This window comes from Zea mays, chromosome 9, assembly GCF_902167145.1.
Source record: "Zea mays cultivar B73 chromosome 9, Zm-B73-REFERENCE-NAM-5.0, whole genome shotgun sequence".
NCBI classification, from domain to species: domain Eukaryota; kingdom Viridiplantae; phylum Streptophyta; class Magnoliopsida; order Poales; family Poaceae; genus Zea; species Zea mays.
In genome coordinates, this window is record NC_050104.1 from 52,350,605 (window position 1) to 52,375,090 (window position 24,486).

General features: G+C 44.3%; 1 pseudogene; it reads right to left on the reverse strand.

Moving 5' to 3' along the window:
- Nucleotides 1-1,374: 1,374 nt before the first annotated feature.
- LOC109942518 (uncharacterized) lies at nucleotides 1,375-22,504 on the reverse strand (annotated as a pseudogene).
- Nucleotides 22,505-24,486: the final 1,982 nt, after the last annotated feature.

The window sequence follows — 24,486 nt, forward strand, 5'->3', positions numbered from 1 at the left end:
ATTTTTTATTTGCTAAAGCAAGGCTAAGCATCATAAATTCTTTTCAAAAAGGGTATCAAGGAAGGGTAATCAATTTTTCAAGGAAGGAAATGCATCAACGGTTTAGCACACAACTCCTATCACCTAATGCATCAAACAAGGTGATAAAGATTTTAAAATAGCAAGGAGGTGGCAAATGCACCGGGGCTTGCCTGGAGTAACACTAGGTTAGTGTTGTTAGACGTCGTCCACTTGGCGATCATCTTTTGTTCTGATACTTGTTTCGTCTGTCCATCTTCAGTTCCGTTCATCAGCATCATCTTGTGGTCGACTCAGTTCTGGTTCTCCGCATCACGTGGTTAATTCATGTACCTGAATGACATGCATTATGCACATGAATGCATATAGACAGGATATTACAAACCTAAATAGTGCTACGCGATAGCGAATTAAACACCTAGCGGCGAGGCGTTGTACCGTTTCATACGGAAACACTAGTTATCGACATACGACTAAGCGTAATGATTACGCTTCTCTAGATTAATCAAATCTGACGCAAACATCACGAAACAACAAACTATACACATTTAACACGATTAGCCTAAACACAACTTATCAGCTAATTAATTAGATTCTAAACTCAGTGGTCTAAGGAATTTAAATCTAGAACAAGAATAAAAGCACATCACTTTTTAGACCACACGACTGGATTAAATTACATACCACTCTAAGCTATCATATATAGCCTACCATTAATTTTATCAAACAATTATAATTCGTCATAAGTAATACTAATAATATTATTGTTTAGACATTTTAAAGTACTAAATTTAAACTTCATTCACTAATTTATCGTACGTCACATAATTAACACCTCAAACCTACCCATCTACGATCATTATATAATGTGATTAATTCACCATTGCACACAAGCACACCACAACATCAGATCAATCCAATTACACTAGACATATGTTTCCACGTTGTGAATCAAAATGCATAAGATATAGGTCGATGGTGCTAACCACAATCGGCCATAACCATACCTAAAACTAACTTAACTAGTTTAAATGTACTCAACAAGTATACCTACCGAAGCTCTATTTTCATAACCTACATCTCAAACTGGCGATTCACTACCCGACTTTGACCAAATCGCAGCAAGCGACTCGGGCATCCTAATAAATATTATATCTACTACCACAATACAAATATGCTACGAGAAAAAGGACCAACATAATTAATATATCCAAATCATCAATCAAACACTATCTGAAAAAATAAATCGGCTTATCGTTACCTAAACCCGATCTGAATTCGTGAGATTGACGACGATGTCCAGTGGGAGCATTTCTCAGCACACCATGGAAGCGACGGATGAGGTTCGCTTTTTCTTTACCCAGATTTCCCTAGATTTCTTTCTCGCGGAGTACTGAACAATAACGAATGAACATGACTATTGACTGAATTGACGGTCGACGATGCCGACCACCAGAGCCGACCACAACGAGCATGACATCCGGGGCACGGCAGGGGATGACGGCGTTGTGGTGAATAAGAAATCGATGACTGACACAAAAGGCACGACGCTGGGCATAAAGAAACGACGGCGTGCCCAGATCTCGCTTCACCCGACCATGCCCGAGACCAATACCCACCACGCCACCGCTATGCATAGTGATGTGACGACCAGGGTCGTGGCGAGTAAGGAGTTGGGCGGGTTCGACGGCCTCGGACGAGCGCAGATCGGCGCAACATAGACGAAGACCAAGCGGGGCAGCAGGAAGGGTGCGCCGGCGAGCAGAGAAACGCGCAGGCGAGTTGAGGGGCGCGACTATGGTTGGAGTAGAGGAGGAGAGCGCTGCTGGGGGAAGCGAAGCGCCATGGCAAGGCCGATGGCCGGTACGCGTGCCTAGTGAAGGTCGAGACTGTTAGAAATATAGGCATTTTCCGTATTATTTTAATTCCATAAATTAACATTATGATGATGACATATAAAATATGTTTAATCATAGAAATCATTATCTCAAATATATCCATAACAATATGGATCAAGAGAACATGAAACATATGAATCATATAAATATAATAAGCATATAAACATGGAACATGTATTATTATGGAACAACTGAAAATAAACAGATAGCAACATAAACAGCATGACTGTAAAATTAAGACAAACAGATTTATCATATTACTAGTATGATCAGGCATCAGACACGTCATGATATAATACGACAAAACAGATTGGATAAATTTATGGCTATAAATAAAACAGCAGGTATGAACATATATAATTTGCAGAATGAAAAACAGTAAGGAGATGAATTGATCATACCCTCCCATGCGCTCCGAGGATCTAGATCCTTGTCCAACTTCACTTGTCATGTCAGCAGGAAGAAGACTTTGGGCAGTCGCGTAGACGCTCCCCAAAAACCTAATTGTCGATCCCTCGTGCAAGGTCTCGAACGGCAAGGGCTCCGGAGGCACCTGCCCTCTCGCTTCTCTGTGCGCGCAGAGTCACGAGATGGAAATACCCTCACTCGGCTGCTGGACTGTGTTCTGAAAGTGTTTTCTCGCGTGTACCGAGTGACAGGGGTGCTCCTCTATTTAACCTCTCGCAGAGGGAAGCTGAAGGAGAAAGGTCGCTGAGTCACGCCAAGAGTCGGCCAGCTCTAGCCGAGTTATGCCATGAGTCGGCCAGCTCTCGCCGAGTCACGCCATGAGTCGGCAGCTGAAGGAGAAGGGTAACTCGGCTGGCTGACGAAGAGACAGGGTCACTCGGCAGACGTACGCGGTTAGTGAGTGCTAAAAATTAACACACCACACCACGCCCGCCCGCTCGCCTGCCTGCCTGCCTGCCTGCCTCGCCACGCCACGCCACGCCACGCCCGGCCCGGCCCGGCCGGCGGCGGCGCGCGCGCGCGCGTGTGGCACGCCCTTGTCCATTTCTTGACTTCTCAAGTTAAGTGGAATAAATCCCACCATATAAGTCAAGGCAAAAGACCCTTGGACTTCCAATGTGGTACTATTGGTATTCTCCACCATTACACACCATAGAGTTTATTCAATAAATGGGCCAAGCCCATAAAAGATCCAACAATCCCCACCAAACTCTAGGGTTTGTAATGATGAAGTATCAGAATCACAATCCTTTGATATACCAGTGTTTCGATGGAGACTGTTAAGTTGAACATCCATCTAGAATAAGAGTTTCACTCATTCACAACTGAACAATGGACTATGCCTTGAATTGACAGTTTTGTGCGAAATAAGATTCACTCAAATCCTTTGCTGATACTAGGCTGCAAAAGGGTATTCCCGCTGTTTAGAAGCATATAAGTCACACTTCAGTGCCTTTCATGAGTATTTAGGGATTACCCAAGTCCCATAGACTGTGACTAGCAGTCTGACTCATATAGGTGTATTCCTCAGAAGATGTTCTGTAGGACAACATCTCACCTTTATAAGACTCTTGGAATATATTAAGGTAAAAACCATCCTGCCTTACAGATAGGAAAGATGTGCATCAGAAATGAGTTAAAGAAGGGATCTTTCCTCACAATCTACTCCTAGCTTGTTTCTCCACTCTACTTCACGGGATCTCCGATCACATAGAGCAGGTTACCACTAGAGTAGATCTCACATGGGTCTCATACCCATTTCCCTCGATGCACTTTCTATCACATTGCGTGATAGACCCTTAGTGAATTGATCTGCCAGATTATTCGATGTGTGAACATAATCCACAGTTATAACTCCGGAGTTTTTCAACTTTCTGACAGATTTCAATCTCCTCTTAACATGCCTTGTAGACTTCATGTTATTCCTAGAACTGTTAACCTTTGTAATCACCGTTTGGTTGTCACAGTTCTTGGAAATAGCCGGTATCGGTTTTTCAACTACCGGTAAGTCCAATAGGAAATCACGAAGCCACTCGGCCTCAGCCCCAGCAGTGTCTAATGCTGAGAGTTCTGCTTCCATTGTAGACTTCGTTAAGATAGTCTGCTTGCAAGACTTCCAGGAAACAGCGCCACCTCCAAACAGAAACACATATCCGCTTGTGGCATAAAGCTCATCGGCATCAGAAATCCAGTTGGCATCACAATAGCCTTCCAGCACTTTTGGGTTTCCGGTATAATGAATACCGTATGTCATAGTACCTTTCAAATACCGCAACACTCTCTCAAGAGCACGCCAGTGATCATCTCCTGGTTTCGACACAAACCGACTTAGCTTACTCACAGCATAAGAGATGTCTGGCCTTGTTGCACTTGCAAGGTACATGAGCGAGCCAATGATCTGGGAGTATGTCAATTGATCCCTTGCTATTCTCCGATTCTTTCTTAATAGCACACTGGGGTCATAAGGTGTTGGAGAAGGATCACAGTCACTAAAACCAAAGCGACTCAATACCTTTTCCACATAATGGGATTGTAACAAAGTTACCCCACCATCAGCTTCTCTAACAAGCTTGATGTTTAGAATGACATCAGCCTCTCCCAAATCTTTCATCTCGAAATTGCTCGATAGAAGATTTTTAACTTCCTCAATCACATTGAGATTTGATCCAAAGATCAAAATGTCATCAACATAAAGGCACAGCATAACAGACTCACCCCCACCATACCGATAGTATACACACGTGTCAGATTCATTTACAACAAAGCCAGCTGCTGTAAGAGTATTATCAAACTTTTCACGCCATTGCTTAGGTGCTTTTTTAGGCCATACAATGATTTTATCAACCTGCACACCTTGTTCTCTTGACCATCCGCAATAAACCCTTCTGGCTGATCCATATAGATCTCCTCATCCAACTCTCCATTTAGGAAAGTTGTCTTAACATCCATCTGATGAATGATAAGACCATAAGAGGCTGCCACGGCTATTAATGTGCGAATTGTAGTCAATCGAGCCACTGGTGAGTAGGTATCAAAGAAATCTTCACCCTCCTTTTGGGTATATCCTTTGGCCACAAGCCTTGCCTTGTACCTCTCAATTGTACCATCAGGCCTAAGCTTTTTCTTGAAGATCCATTTGCAACCTATAGGTTGACAACCATAAGGACGGTCAACGACCTCCCAAGTTCCATTAGACATAATAGATTCCATCTCACTCCTTACTGCTTCCTTCCATAAGTCAGCATCAGGAGAAGAATATGCCTCACTAATGGTAGTTGGTGTGTCTTCCACAAGGTACACTATAAAGTCATTACCAAAGGATTTTGCAACCCTCTGTCTCTTGCTCTTTCGAGTGACTATAGTGTCATCCTCCTCAGGGATGTGCACGTGAGAATCCTCAGCATGATCTATAGGAATCGACAGTTCGTGCTCATGGGGAATTATAGTCTCATGACTTATATCACTAGGTGTATTCTTCATGGGAAACTCATTCTCAAAAAAGGTTGCGTCTCTTGATTCCATGATAGTATCAACATACATATCCGGCACATCAGATTTTATAATTAAGAACCTATACTCAGTGCTGTGAAAAGAGTACCCAAGGAATACACAATCAACAGTTTTAGGCCCAAGTTTACGCTTTTTGTTGATTGGCACATTCACTTTAGCCAAGCAACCCCAAGTGCGTAAATATGAGAGATTTAATCTTCTCTTTTCCCATTCCTCAAATGGAGTGATCTCTTTGTTCTTTGTTGGAACTCTATTCAGGACATGACATGCTATCAAAATCGCCTCACCCCACCATGCCTTGGATAATCCCGCTGTACTCAACATGGCATTCACCAAATCTGTTAGAGTGCGGTTTTTCCTTTCAGCAATCCCATTGGATTGTGGTGAGAATGGCGGTGTCCTCTCATGAATAATACCATGTTCCACGCAGAACTCATCGAACACATTAGAGAAATATTCTCCACCTCGGTCGGACCTTAAACGTTTTATTTTCCTCTCAAGTTGGTTCTCAACTTCAGCTTTATAGGCCTTAAAATAATTGAACGCTTCATCTTTTGTTTTTAAGAGATACACATAACAAAATCTAGTGGAGTCATCTATAAGAGTGAGAAAGTATCTTTTACCACCTTTGGTCAAAATTCCATTCATCTCGCACAGATCAGAATGAACAAGTTCTAGAGGTGCCAAACTCCTCGCCTCAGCAACCTTGTGTGGCTTGCGGGGTTGTTTTGATTCAACACACACATGGCACTTAGACTTTTTGACCAAGTTAAATTTAGGAATTAAATTTATATTTGCTAACCGCATAAGACAGCCAAAGCTTGCATGACAAAAACGTGAATGCCATAAATCTGACTCATCAGAAAAATGAACAGAATTCACCAGTTTATTACAGACATCATGCAGTGATAAGCGGAACAAGCCTCCGCAGTCATATCCTTTACCAACAAAAGTACCATGTTTCGACACAACACATTTATTAGATTCAAGAACAACTTTGTATCCATCTCGACATAGCATAGAAGCGCTAACGAGATTCTTCTTGATAGAGGGCACATGCTGCACGCTCTTCAATGGCACCGTCTTTCCCGAAGTAAACTTCAGAATGACCGTACCAACACCAAGAACATGAGCACGCGACCCATTTCCCATCAACAAGGCGCCAGACCTCCCGACCTGATAGGAAGTGAACATAGAGGCATCAGCACACACATGAATGTTTGCACCACTGTCCATCCACCACTCAGGTGAATTACAGACTGAAAGAACAAATGGTAAAGAATTACCATACCCAGATGTTCCTCCTTCAGTTTCAGTGGTTACAACATTAGCTGATTTCTTATCTTGAGTGAACTTGCGATCAGGGCACTCTCTTGCCCAATGTTGATCACTGCCACAGACAAAGCAACCTCCCTTTCCCTTGTTATTGTTGTTCTTCTTTTTAAATTGTGCTGTATGAACAGGTTTATTCGCGTTCTCTGGTTTGTTCTGGTTTTTCTTCTTGTTAAACTTGCGGAAGTTTCTCTTCTGCACCACATTAGCAGTAGAGGTCTCAACACCTTTTCCACTGTTCTTTGTTCTAGCCCTTTCCTCAACATCAAGAGTACCAATGAGCTCTTCCACATTGAACTCTTGTCTCTTATGTTTGAGAGAGGTAGCAAAGTCCTTCCAAGAAGGTGGCAACTTGGCGATTATACCGCCAGCCACAAACTTGTCAGGCAAAGGACAAGGAAAAAGTTCGAGTTCCTTAGCTAGTGCCTGAAACTCATGAGCCTGTTCCACTACAGATCGGTTCTCAACCATCTTGTAGTCATACAGCTGCTCCATGAGATACAGCTCGCTACCAGCGTCAGTAACTCCAAACTTTCCAACAAGAGCATCCCACAGCTCTTTTCCCGTGGGAAGGATGATATAGCTTTTCTGGAATTTAGTATCCAGTGCGCTAATTACTGCTCCTCGAAAGAGGTTGTCTTCAGCCTTAAACTTAGCCTCATCCTCAGGAGGTAAGTTTGCTGATCCTCGAAAGAGGTTGTCTTCAGCCTTAAACTTAGCCTCATCCTCAGGAGGTAAGTTTGCAGGCTTGCCCTCAGCGGCATGAAAACAAGACATTGCAGTTAGCCACAATTCCATTTTAGCTTTCCATATCAAGAAGTTTTTACCATCAAAAGGATCAGGCTTTAGCACAGCAGCAAAACCTCTGACAGAAAAATGTCTAACATTAGGTTTTTGGATTGTTAGAAATATAGGCATTTTCCGTATTATTTTAATTCCATAAATTAACATTATGATGATGACATATAAAATATGTTTAATCATAGAAATCATTAACTCAAATATATCCATAACAATATGGATCAAGAGAACATGAAACATATGAATCATATAAATATAATAAGCATATAAACATGGAACATGTATTATTATGGAACAACTGAAAATAAACAGATAGCAACATAAATAGCATGACTGTAAAATTAAGACAAACAGATTTATCATATTATTAGTATGATCAGGCATCAGACACGTCATGATATAATACGACAGTAAGGAGATGAATTGATCATATCCTCCCATGCGCTCTTAGGATCTAGATCCTTGTCCAACTTCACTTGTCATGTCAGCAGGAAGAAGACTTTGGGCAGTCGCGTAGACGCTCCCCAAAAACCTAATTGTCGATCCCTCGTGCAAGGTCTCGAACGGCAAGGGCTCCGGAGGCACCTGCCCTCTCGCTTCTCTGTGCGCGCAGAGTCACGAGATGGAAATACCCTCACTCGACTGCTAGACTGTGTTCTGAAAGTGTTTTCTCGCGTGTACCGAGTGACAGGGGTGCTCCTCTATTTAACCTCTCGCAGAGGGAAGCTGAAGGAGAAAGGTCGCCGAGTCACGCCAAGAGTCGGCCAGCTCTAGCCGAGTTATGCCATGAGTCGGCAGCTGAAGGAGAAGGGTCACTTGGCTGGCTGACGAAGAGATAGGGTCACTCGGCAGACGTACGCGGTTAGTGAGTGCTAAAAATTAACACACCACACCACGCCCGCTCGCCTACCTACCTCGCCACGCCCGTCCCGGCCCGACCGGCGGCGCGCCACACCCTTGTCCATTTCTTGACTTCTCAAGTTAAGTGGAATAAATATCACCATATAAGTCAAGGCAAAAGACCCTTGGACTTCCAATGTGGTAATATTGGTATTCTCCACCATTACACACAATAGAGTTTATTCAATAAATGGGCCAAGCCCATAAAAGATCCAACGTAAGTGAACACCAGCCACGATGACGTGGCAACTTGGGGAGGGCGCAACGGCGACCTGGGCCAGAGCCGCCCGCGGCCAGGAGGTCTGCGTGGCCAACAGAGGGACTTTGCAAGCAGCCATGGAAGCTGGGGCGACCGGGCAGAGAAGGGAGAAGCAAAGAGAGAGCGCGCATAGGGAGACAAACGCCTTGGAGAAGACACCAGCGACCGTTCCTGGATCCGGAAGGAGCCGAGCGCCATGGGACCAAGGCGGGGTCACGGCAGGAGAAGGGGCTGGGCGAGCAGAGGAAGGACGCTGAGAGCAGGAGGAGGTCGACCTGGGAGATGAAGAGGACGCTCGGCCATGGAAAAGTAGGGGGACGCGGCGGCCCAGGGAAGAAGCTGGAGCTGGAGCGGGGAAAGGAAGCCGCTGCGCAGGGAGCTCGACGGAGAGGAGCGCGCAGGGGTGAACTCGCCTGGGCGCGGCGAGCTGCTCGGCAGGGGAAGGGGCGAGCCAGCAGAGGGAACGAGGGCGCACAGACTGGGGAAAGAGCGCAGGGAGGAAGACACCAGGTAGCTGAGCAATCCCCTGGAGAAGAAGACCGCGCGTGAAAAGGAAGGGAGAAAAGGGCGGCGGGATTTTTTTGAGCTGAGCGGCGGCAAAAAAAAATCGGACCCAGGGGCGGCGGTAGATAGGGTTTAGAAGATATTTTCATTCCCCCTTTTTTTAATGGAAAATCGCAGATATTTTTGGATCGTGATTTTTAGCGATAACAAAAAGGTTGACGGTACTTGCGACACAGTTTGATTCGATTCGAAATCTGATAAATTTACCTGTGGTCTGAACATCTGATTCCATGGTTACGGGCAATTTGTGTGATAATCGGATCTCAATTATAATTCCTTGATTATCAACCTCGCGCACGATTTCTCTCAGACACTGCGCGATTCAAATTATTTTGCCCTGAACATTTTAGTCGTCGAGTTCAAATTAATTTGCCTGGGATAAAAATCATCCGAGTGGGTCAGGCTTCCGAATTCGTATTCACGCGAGCGATGAATTTTAAATAATCACCGGATGCACCGATTTTCGGGACAACTATGTTCCGAACATCACGAAAAATTAGGAAGAGCCCGGATAGATAAAAATGATGTTAAACTCGCGACAGATGAAACAGATGCGATATTAAAATCGTGATAGTCGAAGATGATTAAGAATTAGCATCCGTTTTACCCATTGATATTACGTGCTTAAATTCATACTCGTTGTCGAGCGGAATATAAACACCAGGGGTGTTACATTCATGCCGCCGTAGTGGTCCCGCGCCTACACCGGCGATTGGCGACCGCGTGAGGGTCTAGAGTGTTCGGCGTCGCGTGTGGGTCGCATGTGTTAAGTATCAAAGCCGGGGACCGAATCTAGTGTCCGGAATTCCTTGCCACACTTCACCGCCGCTCCAATTCTGCGACGCACCGTGGACCGGCCTCGTCACGTCATTTGTGCCAGTGAGTGCTCAGATATCTTGCCCGCCTCATCTTCGTTGACGTATAGAGCTAGTTATCGGTAGGGTTGGACCTCTAGGGCACCTGGCGTGCTACTCGTCGGCGAGCACCGCCGTGTAGATTACCCACGCCGCTGCGTCTAGGCACAGGTTGGGGAAGAAGGGCTGCGGGCCGTCGATCTTGTGTTCGGCGGCTCTAATTAGCGCGTGGCTTTAAATCCGAGCCATAGGATGATCATCCGAGGGCAGGTTGTGGGTACTGGCATGGTCGGATCTAGGGCATCAACCTCGGATCCAAGGGCCAGGGTCACGTACCGGTTCGGTTTAGGATAGGTGTAATCGTGATCATCTGGGGAAGATCGGAAGGCTGCGATTGCGCGATAGCTCTTTGCCGCGACATAATTGTAAAAGAGACCATGGAAAATTATCTTATCAACCCGATGTCCAGGATATTGATAAAACAATTACACAGAGGCCCTGGATTTTGCAAAATAGACCCTGGAGAACTCCAGAATAGTTCCTGCAACCCAGATAATAAATAAAATGAGACAAATTAATACAGAAAATGATTTTTAGTATAAAAATAATTTCAGAAACTTATTTAATTCAGAAGTAATTCATTTTAACTCCTTTTTGATCCATTCCAGTTGCATTAATCTCACATTAATGTTGTTAATCATCTAGTAACCTTGTATTATCATGAAACCTATGATTAAAATCTTGTACCTTCTTTGTTTTATAGTATACACTTAAACCTTCGGAAAATCATAACTTTGTAACCGTAACTCCGAATTTAGTGGTTCTAAAACATGCGATCTCATTACGATGCGTAGAACATTATTATGCAGTATGTTCTCATGTTTGGTGTGATGTTATTTTTTTGCCTATACCATGTTTGTTTGTATTCCTACGAGTAGCAGCGAGGTCACGAGAATCTGAAGACCAACTTGGTACCTGGGAATCTCAAGTCTAAGGCAAGTTGTGCCCTTGATCACTCTCCTTTACCTAATAATGTTCTCTAGTAATCACTATGACATGCTCAGGTTAATTTGATGGGACCTAATAGGTTTCCCTAGTTTTGTTTACCCCACACCTTGCTAACAAAAGAACTATTGGGTAGATTTGCTATTGCTCTACCTGGTTTTGGGAAATTAAAGTTATATTATGATCATGTTCCAATTATGTTGTTGTTTTAATTATTGTTCATGACAAGATCATTGTGTTAATTGGAACATGGAGCTTAACTTGAGATAACAGTGCTACCACAATGGTGGAATGGGACGCCCTTGGCCAATTAATTAGGAAAGCTAGGGAGAGATTACCTTCATAATCTTCCTCGTGCTCATACGTATATGTACGCCTCTGGTGTCATACAGTGAGCTCTACAAGCTAATTTCACTTATACATGACTAATACATGCATATCTCCCACTAATCCTCGCATCCTCCCACTAATCCTCGCCTCCTCCCCCTAATCCCTCATCCCCCTAGGTCAAGAACAGGTACCGCGGGATGAGGAGCATGAAGGATATCGCGATGAGTTCGTGAGAGGTCTAGGTAGTTGTCTCCCAGTCAACTATGGTTGTTGGATCGTTGTCTTCGTATGATGTAATTATTTAACTATTTTGTATAGAACTCCATTATATATTAAAGATTTGACGTTCATTTCTGTACCATGAGTCATCGTATGTGTGGACTTGATCCCAGCACACATTTGATTCGCGCCTAGGTTTGCCTCTTAAATCTAGGTGTTACACTAGCATAGCCTCCCCCTCGCTCTTGCTGCTACCACCACCTCCGCCATTTGGCATCAACGTCTTGGGCACCCTAGACCTGACGTCATGTCCTAGGTTTCTAGTCATTCAGGTATCACCTATACCCAGGGCTCCTCTGCACGCCTCTGTCATGCTTGTCAGCTCGGCCGTCATTCTCGTCTTCCTTTTTCCACTTCCACATCCTGGGCTGCTCAGGCCTTTGATCTTGTCCACTGTGATCTCTGAACTTACCATGTCCTCAGCCTTTCTGGTTACAACTACTACATGGTCATTCTAGACGACTTCTCCCATTTTCTTTGGAATTTTCCACTTCGGCTGAAGTCTAACATGTTCACCATCCTCACTCACTTCTTCGCTTGGGTCTCCACCCAATTCCATCACCCGTTCTGTGCCCTGTAGTGCAACAATGGCCGTGAGTTCGACAACCACGCCTCCCGTTCTTTCTTTCTCACCAATGGCGTTCAGTTGCGTCTCTCATGCCCCTACACATCTACCAAGAACAGCTGGGTCGAGGGCATGAATCGCACCACCACCAATATGATTCGTTGCCTTCTCTTTCAGGCGTATCTCCCTGTCAGCTACTAGGCAGAGGCCCTACACACCGCCACCCACCTCCTAAACCGTATCCCATCGAAGGCGGTGAGCCACCCCACCCCCTACTTCACCCTGTATGGCACAACCCCCTCCTATGACCACCTCCTCGTGTTTGGTTGTGCCTGCTATCCCAACACTTTCGCTACTGCTCCTCATAAGTTGTCTCCACGCTCCACTCACTGTCTCTTCCTTGGCTACACCCCTGACCACAAGGGGGTATCACTGTCTTGACCTCACCTCCCACCGCATCATCATCTCTCGTCATGTCGTCTTCAACGAAGATGTGTTTCTCCTTGTTGGCTCCTCCCCACCCACTGATCTTGACTCCCTCCTTGAGTCTGATCTGAGTACCCATCCCTCCTAGGCACCTCGACTCGCACCATTGCCCACGCCTCGCGCGGCTTCACCGCCCTCGCATGTGGCCCCGTTGACCTTGCTTGTGTCACACGCGGTCTACCCGCACTTCTACCCGCACCATGTGTCATCCCATCGCTTGTGCCTGTGCCACGCGCGGCCCTGGCGACTCAAGCCCCGTCGATGAGCGAGACTCGCTTCGCTGACCCTGCCCTCGTCTACGATCGCCGCGTGAGCACTACTCCCTCGACACCCATGGACCTAGCCCCCTTGACGAGCACGGTCCAATTCGCCAATATGGCGGAACCGCCCAGATTATTCTAGTTTAAGTGCCCTAGTCCCGCCTTAAAGGCTGCACACTTAAATTGGAATAAACTGTCGATCCCTCGGATCTAGTCCGATAAAGCCACTTACCAAGGATCGAATACCACTAGCTCACTCGAAGGTGAGGCACAGAGAAATAAAATAAAGCATAATACCACAAATTTTAAAAGTATCAGTAGTGATTACATTATCGAAGTTTCAAAAGTAGTAACAATAGTTTTTAGTGCAGTGGAAATAACTAATGGAGAAAACCGAGTAACATGGCAAAGCCTGGCTTCGCTACTCCTCCTGGTCCTCTCCTTCGGAAGCAGCAACCCACTCGACTATCTATCCAGGTGGCAGGGATGGAGGCCAAGTTACACCATCAACCAATCATCCAATGGAGTACCTGCAAAAATTATGCCACAAGCAAGGCTGAGTATACTAATACTCAGCTAGACTTACCTGGTGTGAGGAGTCTACTCCTCTACCTCTAGACCATGAAGTTGTTTGGCTGAGGGGTTTGGTTTGCCAAAAGCACTAGCCGAGTCTAAAACAAGTTTTAGCTTTTCAGGTTCTAGAATAATACTTTTAGACTAGATGAGTACCAAGCTATACATTCATGGTAGCAAGCAATTTAGTCAACCAACATCTTTTGCTAGTATCCTCATTTCCACTTATTACTCAATGCAGTACAATGGATCAAGCAGTCTCATTAGCTGCGAGAAGCAGACGATTCGAATCGAGTTTTAACCTTGCAAGGTAAACCTAAACACACGACATGTAGGGGCACTTTGTCCCCACACATATCAGTCGTCCCCATCGATTCTCCGGCAACAGATTATGGCTCACGGCCTTGGCGTACAATGCTCTATTGACCCCGGCCTCCGCCGTGCAATATCCACATTTGTACCCACCATAATCCGGCATGGGAGACTCCGTCTCAGGTCCAGTGAGGAGTAAAGTCTGCGGGCAGGTTCAATCAGGTACTATGCTTATCGGTTACCATATTTCCCGACATGTGTTTAGTACGTTCAAACGCTTGACACAGGTATCCGCACATTAATCCTTATTCCAATTTCGTCTCGTGGACAACGCATCCCCATGGATCCATGTCCACAGACCATCATCGTTCCGTTATCAACATGGATACAACCAATTCCTGACCTCACGCGAGTGCTAGAAAAATCACTCGACTTCTACCGAGATCCTTAGTTAGCATAGGAGCTACTCGACCTAGCATACTAGTATCCATCTCAAAAAGGAATCATGAGTTTATGCAACTAGGGTTTCAGGAAACTCCTACACTTAAGTGCACGGTACAAGCCTGCAAACATTAAGTGCAGTAAAATAGCATATATAACGGTTATGCATAAAACCGGGGCTTGCCTGGAATCCAACACTAGATAGTGTTCACTAGATGATACTCGCTTGGCGAGAATCTCCTATCTTGGTGCGTGTTCATGTAACACCCCAGGTGTTACTTAGGGTTTTCACTCAAGACTATACAAGTAAGCCATCATCACATGTGACTTAAGTTGGGAAAAGTACACCAAATTTGGAGCTCAAGATCCTGAGTAAGTGCAACCTATCTTAGATATCATGCCTTGGCTTACCATGTGTAGTGAAGGGGAAGAAATTGCCCAAAACCGTAATGCACGCCTTGTGGACAATTGGAGTACTATAGGTAAGTATGACCAAAAAGTTATGAAAACCACTTGATCATGTCTTGGGCCAATTATAAAAGATGTAGTGCACTTAATACCCTACAAATAATAGTAAGAAAGTAACCCCAAAAAGATTTCAGAAAGCCCCAAAATGATTCACAAAAGGGGTGAGCACAAAAGAAAAATCAGAATTCTTCTAAGTCCAAAACCACCCCCTTTCCAAAGATCAAACATGTTCACCATGATCCCAAACTTAAAACCATTTGGCCCAATTGACAAAGTGGCGCCAAAATACCTCTAGAACACCCTAGAAAAGTTTGAACCCAACCCTAAGTCGTTTGACACGACTTGGCACAAGATTTGTCTCGGTTTGGACAGCTAGGACAAAGACAACTTCCCACCCCCATATCTCTCTAACCCGACCACATCTCCCCTTGGAACTCACATGGACTAGGTAGCCCTAGGTACAGAGAAGAGATCTCTCACAAGTCTTAGGGCAAGATTCGCACGTTTTGGCCGCTCAGCAGAGGGTAGAACAAGAACAGAAACAAAGAGCCACGTGTTCGACGCGCTCTGAGCTCGCCAGAGCACGCCCGACGCGCGCCCCTGCGTGCCCCGCGTCGCGCCAAAGCCGAGCCGGCGCCGTTGCCCGCGCCCGCACCTATAAATCCCCCAGAGACATCGACCGTACCCCTCCGCGCGTGCTCGACCTCACCGGAGCACCAGATCACCGGCATTGCCCCGCGCACGGCATGCCCGCGGACACCCGATCCCCCGCCACCGTAGACCGGCCAGCAGAGCCTCTCCCAGCCGCGTCCGACCCTCGGAGTAGACCGTGCATGCCTCAGTGAAGCTCCCCGAGCAAGGAATCGGACTTTGCCTCGTCGGAGAAGCCAGTCCACGATCGCCGGACTTCACCCGATCGCCGGTGAACGTAGACCGAGTAAGTCTCTGCACCATTTTCCAATTCCCTGCGCGCATACCCTCTACGTCATCTCGTGGAGCTCATCGTGCCGTTTAATTGAACTAGATCGTCGTGGTTAGGCCGAAGCACTTGCCGCCGACGAGTTCACCCGCCTGCGCACGTGGACCGGTCGATTCCGGCCACCACCGATGTCGAGTCGTACCTCGCCGTGACCGCTAGGACCTCTCGAAGCCAACCCCGCTCCTCGCCGGACCTCTCTCGCCGCCGGTAAGCCGCGCCGCCCTTTTCCTTTCCGTGGTTACTGTTTACATAAGGGGAGGGACCTCGGGGGAGAAGAAGAAAAGGCCAGGGGGTTTTGTGCGCTGTCAGCGACTCAGGGAAATAGTAGCGCAGGGGTATAAATGAAGGGATTGATTTAGAAAGAACCCAGGGTCTTCGGTGCAAAGTGGATTTCCAGGAAACCTTTTTAAATATTCTGATTAAATTCAATCAGAACTTGAAAAAATCATAACTTCAGTTTGGTTTACCCAAATCAAGTCAAACCAATTTTGCCAGATCCTAAATAAGGTAAACTACTTAGGAAAAATATAAAACCCCTAAGTGTTATCGAAAACTTTAAAGTTTTGATTTAAATGATTAACTGGTCAAAAGCTAAAAGAAATAGCTACACTATTAGACTGGGGTTAAGAAAATTCAGTGAAGTTTTTTATCACTTTCTAACCTGTTTAAAAATAATAAACCCCTCTGTACACCAAGTTAAGGTAGAGTTTACCATTTAAATCATTTTTAGCCTAAAGTTAGAGAAAATATTAAAGGTAGTTTAAAATAAGAACCAGGGAGCACCCACATTTTTGTTAGCCTTCTTATTTAGTGTAGTTCACTAGGAAAATTTATTATACTCTTGTTTAGTGCAAAAGAAAGGAGATACATTTTAATTTGGAAAAACAAGGAAACCTTAGAAAAACCCTAGAAAAATAACCCTGAGGAGAAAACACTCCAAACCTTGGGATAACTAATGTTTTGTTATTATGAACATAGGAAAAATATGAAATCTGTTGTTTGATATATTTCAAATAACAAGTTAGTTATAAACACCTTTTTGGCATAAAACTTTAGAAATTCACAACTAAATATCCATTAGGTCTTTTTCTGTGATTTTTAACACATAGGCCTAATATCACCTATGTATCTGGACAAAAATAAAATTTGGTACAGAAATCTCACTTAAATTACAGCTATAGTGTAAAGTGCCCTTTTAAAACTTGTTTTTGTTAATTTTGCACAAGTAATATCTTAATCAGTATCCACCTCAAATTTATAGGACAGACTGCAGTGACAAATAGTAACTCACTGTAATTTTTATAGAATTTTTGGGAAAAGTTAAATCACTGTTATAGTTCAAACCTACCCCAAAAGCATAAATAGAAAAAGAAAAAGGAAATTAATAGTGGAGGCTAATGTTACCCTAACTAAACCAGCAAAACCCCTTGAGTACCCACTAAAACATTTAAGGGGCATTCCAAGTCTCAATCCATTATGCTTAGGCAAGAAACTCAAACCTAAAAATTGTTAAGCCTAAAACCCTAAGAGCCTCTTATGACAAGAAAACCCTAAATGATTAACCAACTTAGTTTTTCTGCACGAAGGCATAATTGCTATTAAATTCTACATATTATAGCATGCATATATCTTATTCATTGCATTCGATAGATTGCAACCTCGCGGACGGAGAGTACATCCTCGTGCCAGAGCAAGGAGTTGCTCAGGAGGTAGCCCCGGATCCAGCACCAGAGTCTGCCCCAGAGGATCTGCCTGCCCCAGCTTTGGAAGGCAAGCCCCGGTTTTTATGCATAACCTATTTACTATGCTATTTTACTACACTTAATGTTTGTAGGCTTGCATTGTGCACTTAAGTGTAGGAGTTGACTGAAACCTTAGTTGCATGAACTCAGGATACCTTTTGAGATGAACACTAGTATGCTAGGTCGAGTAGCTGCTTTATTAATTAGGGCTCTCGGTAGAAGTCGAGTGATTTTTTTAGCACTCGCGTGAGGTCAGGAATTGGTTGTATCCATTTTGATATCATAATGATGGTGGTCTGTGGACAACGGTCCATGGGGATGCGTTGTCTACGAGACGGGAATTGGAATAAGGATTAAGGTGTGGTACCGTGTGTCAAGCGTTTGAACGTACTAAACACATGCCGAGAAATATGGTAAATCGGTAAGCCTAGTACCTGAGTGAACCTGCCCGCAGACATATCCCCTCACGCGACCTGAGACGTGGTCTCCCATTCCGGTTATGGTGGGTACAAGTGCGGTCACTGCACGACGGCAGTCGGGGTCAGTGAGGCATTGTACGCCAAGGCGGTGAGCCCTAATCTGTTGCCAGGGAATCGATGGGGACTGTTGATGTGTGTGGGGACGGAGTGCCTCGCCATGTAGTGTGTTTAGGTTTACCTTGCAAGGTTTAAAAACTCGATTCGAATCGTCTGCTTCTCGCGGCTAATGAGACTGCTTGATCCATGCTGCTACATTAAGTAACAAGTGGAAATGAGATGACTTGGCAAAAGTTGTTGATTGCTAAATGTTTGATACCATGTATGATTAGATAGGTATACATTTAGTCTTAAGAGAGTCACACTAAAACTTGACAAAGCTAAAACTTGATTTATAAACTCAGCTAGTGCTTTTGGCAACCAAACCCCTCAGCCAAACAGTTGCATGTCTAGAGGTAGAGGAGTAGACTCCTCACACCGGGTAAGTCTACCTGAGTATTAGTATACTCAGCCTTGCTTGTGGCATAATTTTACAGGTTCTCTGGAGGACATGGTTGCTGGAGTGACTTGGTCGTCCATCTTGCCACCGGGTTAGACAGTCGAGTGGGACCCTACCTCGGCTGAGGAGGAGCATGAGGAGTGATGGGACAGGCTTCCCCATCTCTCTGTTTGATTATCGTTAGTTTTATTCCGCTGCATTTCGAACAATGATGACTACTTTTGCTAAAACTCTGATGATGATGTAATAAGTTTAATACTCCTTCATGTATGATTTTATGCTTTATTGTATTTGCTCTGTGCCTCACCATCGAGTGAGTACGTGGTACCTGATCCTATCAGTGGCCTCGTCGGACTAGATCCGAGGGATTGACGAGTTATTCCCATTTAAGTGTGGTCTAGCCTCTAAGGCGGGACTTAGGCACTTAAGTTGGAATAATTCGGGCAGTTCCGCCACAGTTCAGTCCATCCATATTTAAGTTGTCGATCGGCTTTGCCTTGTGGTCGGCTCCACTTTACGTCCTTCATTTCGCAGGATCAACATCTCTCGGTTCTAAATGAGATGCAAGATGCATATGTATGAACAAGATGGAAAATAGCACAAGACACTCCAAAGCACATGGTAGCAAACTAAACATGAAATCGCAAGGCACCATAAACAACCACATGCTAGCATTAGCTATCTACACGTCATTGAGCGCACAACATCAACACCACTGGAAGGACGATGATTACTACCTATAATTAACCAGCGCAAACACGACATCACACATACAAGCATTTACCACATTCACTTTAATCATTTATTAGTTACTCTATTATTTAAACTACTTAGGCACACATTCACCTATTGTGACTTCTAAACGTCATACAAACAAACTTAGTTTAATAGGGAATAATCACTTAATCGGGTTCTACCAACATTCTCAATATTCTAATGCAAGCACACACCCAAGAGAACACATAGAAGGTGTTAGCCTAATCACAATGCCATTTATACTAGTCTAATGAGGTTGGTTATTTAGTAATATTAGATTATTAGCGCAAGTATTAAAATGGTAACATATCATTAGTTGGGTTTCTCGTCCATATAACGATGCTTGCAAAAAGTGATTACGTTGAGCTATTCCTTAGACTTTAACCAATTTAGTTAACTATCATTATTACTTCGTTCAATCAAGATCAAAACAAACAAGCGGTCGACTCAAGACAAACACAAGAGTGGAGCAATCAACCATAATCAATTACGATTAGGACAGCAGCACATCAGTTACTTATTTCAGTCATAACTCACAAGTTATTCATCCAAAAATAGTGATCAAATAATTTTTGGAAAGCATAAGAAACACACTACAACTTTGGTATTGTCAGCTCAAGGTGATTAGACACTTAACAAGGTTAAATAGTGATAAACGACAGCTGTGTTCAGATTTGGACAGATTCAGACTTGCGACTTCAAAATTCATAACTAGAGACTCAGACATCCAAATCAATTGATCCTAGACTTTCTGAAAAGATAATGAAATTGTCTACAAATAATTTATGAACATCTCAGGTTGATTTAACATGTATCAAGAGTAAAAGACACTAGGAAGGATTTGCTGTCCAGAACTGGATAGATTCAGTCTTCACACTTCAAGCATCTATAACTCGAGATTTAGACCACCAAAAAGGATGATCTAAGACTTTTTGGAAAGCTTAGTAAAATCACTACATAACTTTTATAATCACCAAGGAGTGGTTCAAATTTTAATCGACCCAAACAATATAGTTTTCGAAATCTGTCCAGACAGTGGACAGAACAAAGCAACCATTTTGTAAAATTCATAACTCTTAAACTACCAGGCCTATGGTTACGAAATTTTAACACCAGCAAGATAAGAAAATCATCTACAATTTTCTTGTGACCACCAAGAACTTGTTGTAATATTAACTTAAGCAACCATTGCAATCTCTGAAATCTGTACAGAAATTAGAAAGATTCAGGTACTGAACTTGTGAGAAGCATAACTTCTAAACCATTAATCCTTAGCTCATGAATTTTTAGGACGAGCTAGATACACAAGTGAACTACAACTTTTATATAACACATATTTACAGAAAACACAATTAGTTAGTTATATTAATCGCACAACCAAAACTGTACACGCAGGAATTTCAGTTTGCTAGCACAAGAGCACTCAACTAAATCACCAAGCGAAATCATAGAAAGATAGTACTACCAATTCTCAAGTCTAATTTATCATGACTTAGTTATCAAGTTTCAATTTATATCAAGACACTTAAACATTTCAAGAAACATGCATGCTTTTGTTTACTACTAATTTTCACTAACTCTTCTTATAATTATATAATGGGTGTTATTTAGCACCATATGAAACTATCTAATTTGGGGCTGGAATTTTTATGAGGAATAGATAATAACAAACTATGACTAATATATAAATTTCACATGCTCAGATCTTATATATTAGTTACTACAAAACGAATAAACTATTATTGCAATAAAGCATGTGAGAGCAAGTTAAATCTAAAACTAATTATTTTCTATAGATGCATGACCATATTAAGTTTTCTTAGGCTACTATATGTTGGGCACCAAAATGACAGTGCGGACGGTCCGCGTGCGCAGAATCAATTAGGTTTCTAAGTTTCTTGCTATGGTTATTGGCTAGATTCACGGAATTAACTCGGGAGATTTGTTTATATCGGGTCCAGCCCCCTCCTCTATAAATACAGAAGAATACGACCGATTAAACATCATCAATCGAATCAATAATCAGTTTACCTCTCTCTTTTACCTTAGACATTAGGAGTAGTTCTAGTTTAGCCTCTCAATCCCCAAATTCTTCGCTTCTCTTCGGCTCTATGTCGATTAGAGGTGTCTAGGTCGGCCTGCTGACCCTAGACAACACCTAGAATCTCTCCTCCCCGACGGGGTCCCTCCCGGGAACGAGATTCAGGCGCTGTTGGCAAACTCTGCCGCCCCTGCGCACACGCGGACCGTCTGGCCTATAGGAGCGGACCGATCGGCCCGTCAGGCAATGAAACCCAAGCCCTGCTCCAGGTCGCGGACCGTTCGGCCCCTGGCCGCAGACCGTCCGCGCCTATGAAGAGAGCACCGCCGCCGGTTCTCAACGCAGTGATTGGCGCCCGGATCGGCGCCAACACACTTTTTGGCAACTCCGCTGGGGACATTTCATATAGACCTATCAAGATCGACCCACAATGGCCGGTTCAAAGGATAGCTCTAAAGTTTCCACCAGCAATATCCAAGCCGACATGAGAAACCTTGCCGACTGAAGAACAACTCTTGTTCGAAGAGTGCCAGGAGCAGCTGATCAGGGAAGCAAAGGCGAAATTCCTGGCTGACATCAAGGTGGACAGGAACAACAAAGTCGGTCGACAGACCTGACTTCGCTCCAACCCATAGCGGATACCCCCAATGTAAGTAACACCAAAGAGCTCCAATCTCTTAAAGCCTACATAGATGAACAACAAGAGCAAATGCAACATATTGTAAGGGGTATACAAAAGGATTATAAAAGGCTAGTACGTGTGTTTGATAAATCCACTGTTGCAAATTTTCCTTCGCACGAGGTTGAATTGGGGGGAAAACACACGTAATTCATCGACTACAGGTTGTCACGACCAGTCACAACCCCTTTATGGGATGCCGATGGACACATACCCTCAGCAACCACAACCTCCTACGCACATCGGCAGTAAATTAGCCGATCTGCACATGTCCGGACCGTCCGCACGTGAGCGCGGACCGTCCGGGCCAGCAACGGTCGGTCCCATTTTTAATGAGTTACCGAGATATGCGTCCGAGCCGCCATTATGTTACACAAGCCCTAAACCACCCAGACAGACCATCCGCATATGATCACGGACGGTCAGCGTATCCGACCGAATGGTCCGGCACAGGGTTGTTTAAGGAGGATTGTTACCTAAATCCTCGCTCATCCCAGCAACACTTCCCATCGCACTATACAATGCACCAGCCCATTAATACAGAATCCCAATCCCATGGGGGCGAGTACTTTCTGGCCCCGCTTAGAAGGCCGTAAAGGAATAGTCAATCCTATGAACCATATAGGGAAAATAGTAATGCATCGCAGAACCCAAATCAATAGGGAGGAAGACAACATTCTAATATCCAATCAACCTCACCTATGTTTGACTGGAGAGCCGGTGGTCTCGCACTGGGTGCCATTGATATAGTGAGGGAAGAAATAGCCTGGGCGTTCCGAGATAAGCTCGGAGTAAGCATGGTCCCTGCGGAGCAGTCATATCGGAGACCTTATGATAGCCGATTTGACCACCATCCATACCCACAAGGAACTAGGATACCCGAATTCGCAAAATTTTCGGGTGATCAAGGAAAGAGTACACGCGAATACATAGGCCAGTTTTAGCACAATTATGAGAATTGGCCGACACAGAAGCATTTCGTGTGCGTTTATTTTCATTATCTTTAACAGGAACCGCATTCGCATGGTATGCCACGTTACCCCCTAATTCTATTTTGTCATGGGGAGATTTAGAACAAAAATTCCATGATCACTTCTTTTCCGGTGACTATGAGTTAGATTTGGTAGACTTAGTGGGCCTGCGACAAGCGAAAGACGAATCGGTTAATGATTACATCCGGAGATTCTGGGATACAAGAAACCGATGCTTTCAGATTCATTTGGCAGAAAAACAGCTAGCAGGATTAGCCTTTAATGGATTATGGTATTATTTAAACGAAAATTTAGAAGGCATTCAATTTTTCACACTAGCACAATTACATCATAGAGCTTTGGCTTGTGAAAGCCGAAGAAAAGAAACTGTCAAAGATATTCGTCACAATGTCCATATAGTAGAATGTGACCAAAGTAGCTCAGACGACGAATCAACAGAGGTATACGCTGCTGAAATGGTTTGGCCAAAACAGGTCAAATCTTCGGCTTGTTCCTCCTTACAACTAGTTCAGAAGAAACGACAAGAGAAACTAAATTTACATTTAATGTGGGCAAGTGTGACCAGATATTCGATGAATTGCTCAAAAATGGTAACATTAAGATAAATCATACTATTCCATCCACCGACGAACTAAATCGTCGCCCGTATTGCAAGTGGCACAACTCTTTTTCTCATGCAACTAATGATTGTAATGTATTTCGTCGACAGATTCAATCGGTCATTAACGAAGGACGATTGAAATTTCAGGAAATGCAGGTAGACACGGAGCCCTTTCCAATGAACGTGATCGACTTCGAGGGCAAAAGGGTCCTAATTCGGCCCAGCACAACCGATAAGTAAAAAGGCAAAGAAGTCATCATCATCGACGCGCGGAAGGCCGATGAAAATAGTAAATTTTCTTGCAGGAAAGTAGTGGCCGAAAGGACTCCTGATGGAGGGGAGACCCTGAAGGTGACCATCACAACCTCCGGTACTGGGGGGCAAGCGCAGACAAAGGGACAGGCGCGGGAACCCGTACTACACATCACGGATGATCTGACGTCCAGACACGGACGGTACAAAGCATTCCAGCGGACGGTCCGGCAACACTCATGACCCGCAACAACCGCGTACCTTCAAACAACGACGATCAGAGATAGGTACATGGAAAACTAATACATTTAAAGCAGTTGGGCAGCTAGTCAAATCTGGCCCGACCTTCGATCAATTATTATCCAAATATGTGAAAAAGAAGGTCGGTCCAAGTGACCAGCCAGTGAAGCGACCTCGCGCACCCATTCAGGAGCAACAACAGGTATGACCGATTGGACTACCTCACCAATTGGAAAAGACGGAAGGTCATACTATCTAGTTAAGGCCTAACATACCTGCATGGACACCACCACCCCGATATCTACCTATGCCGTATCAATATACATATGTACCACCGCCATACGCCCCGAATCAAATGTGGGGTATGCCACCATATCCATTTGGGATGCCACAGTACCCTGCTTGGG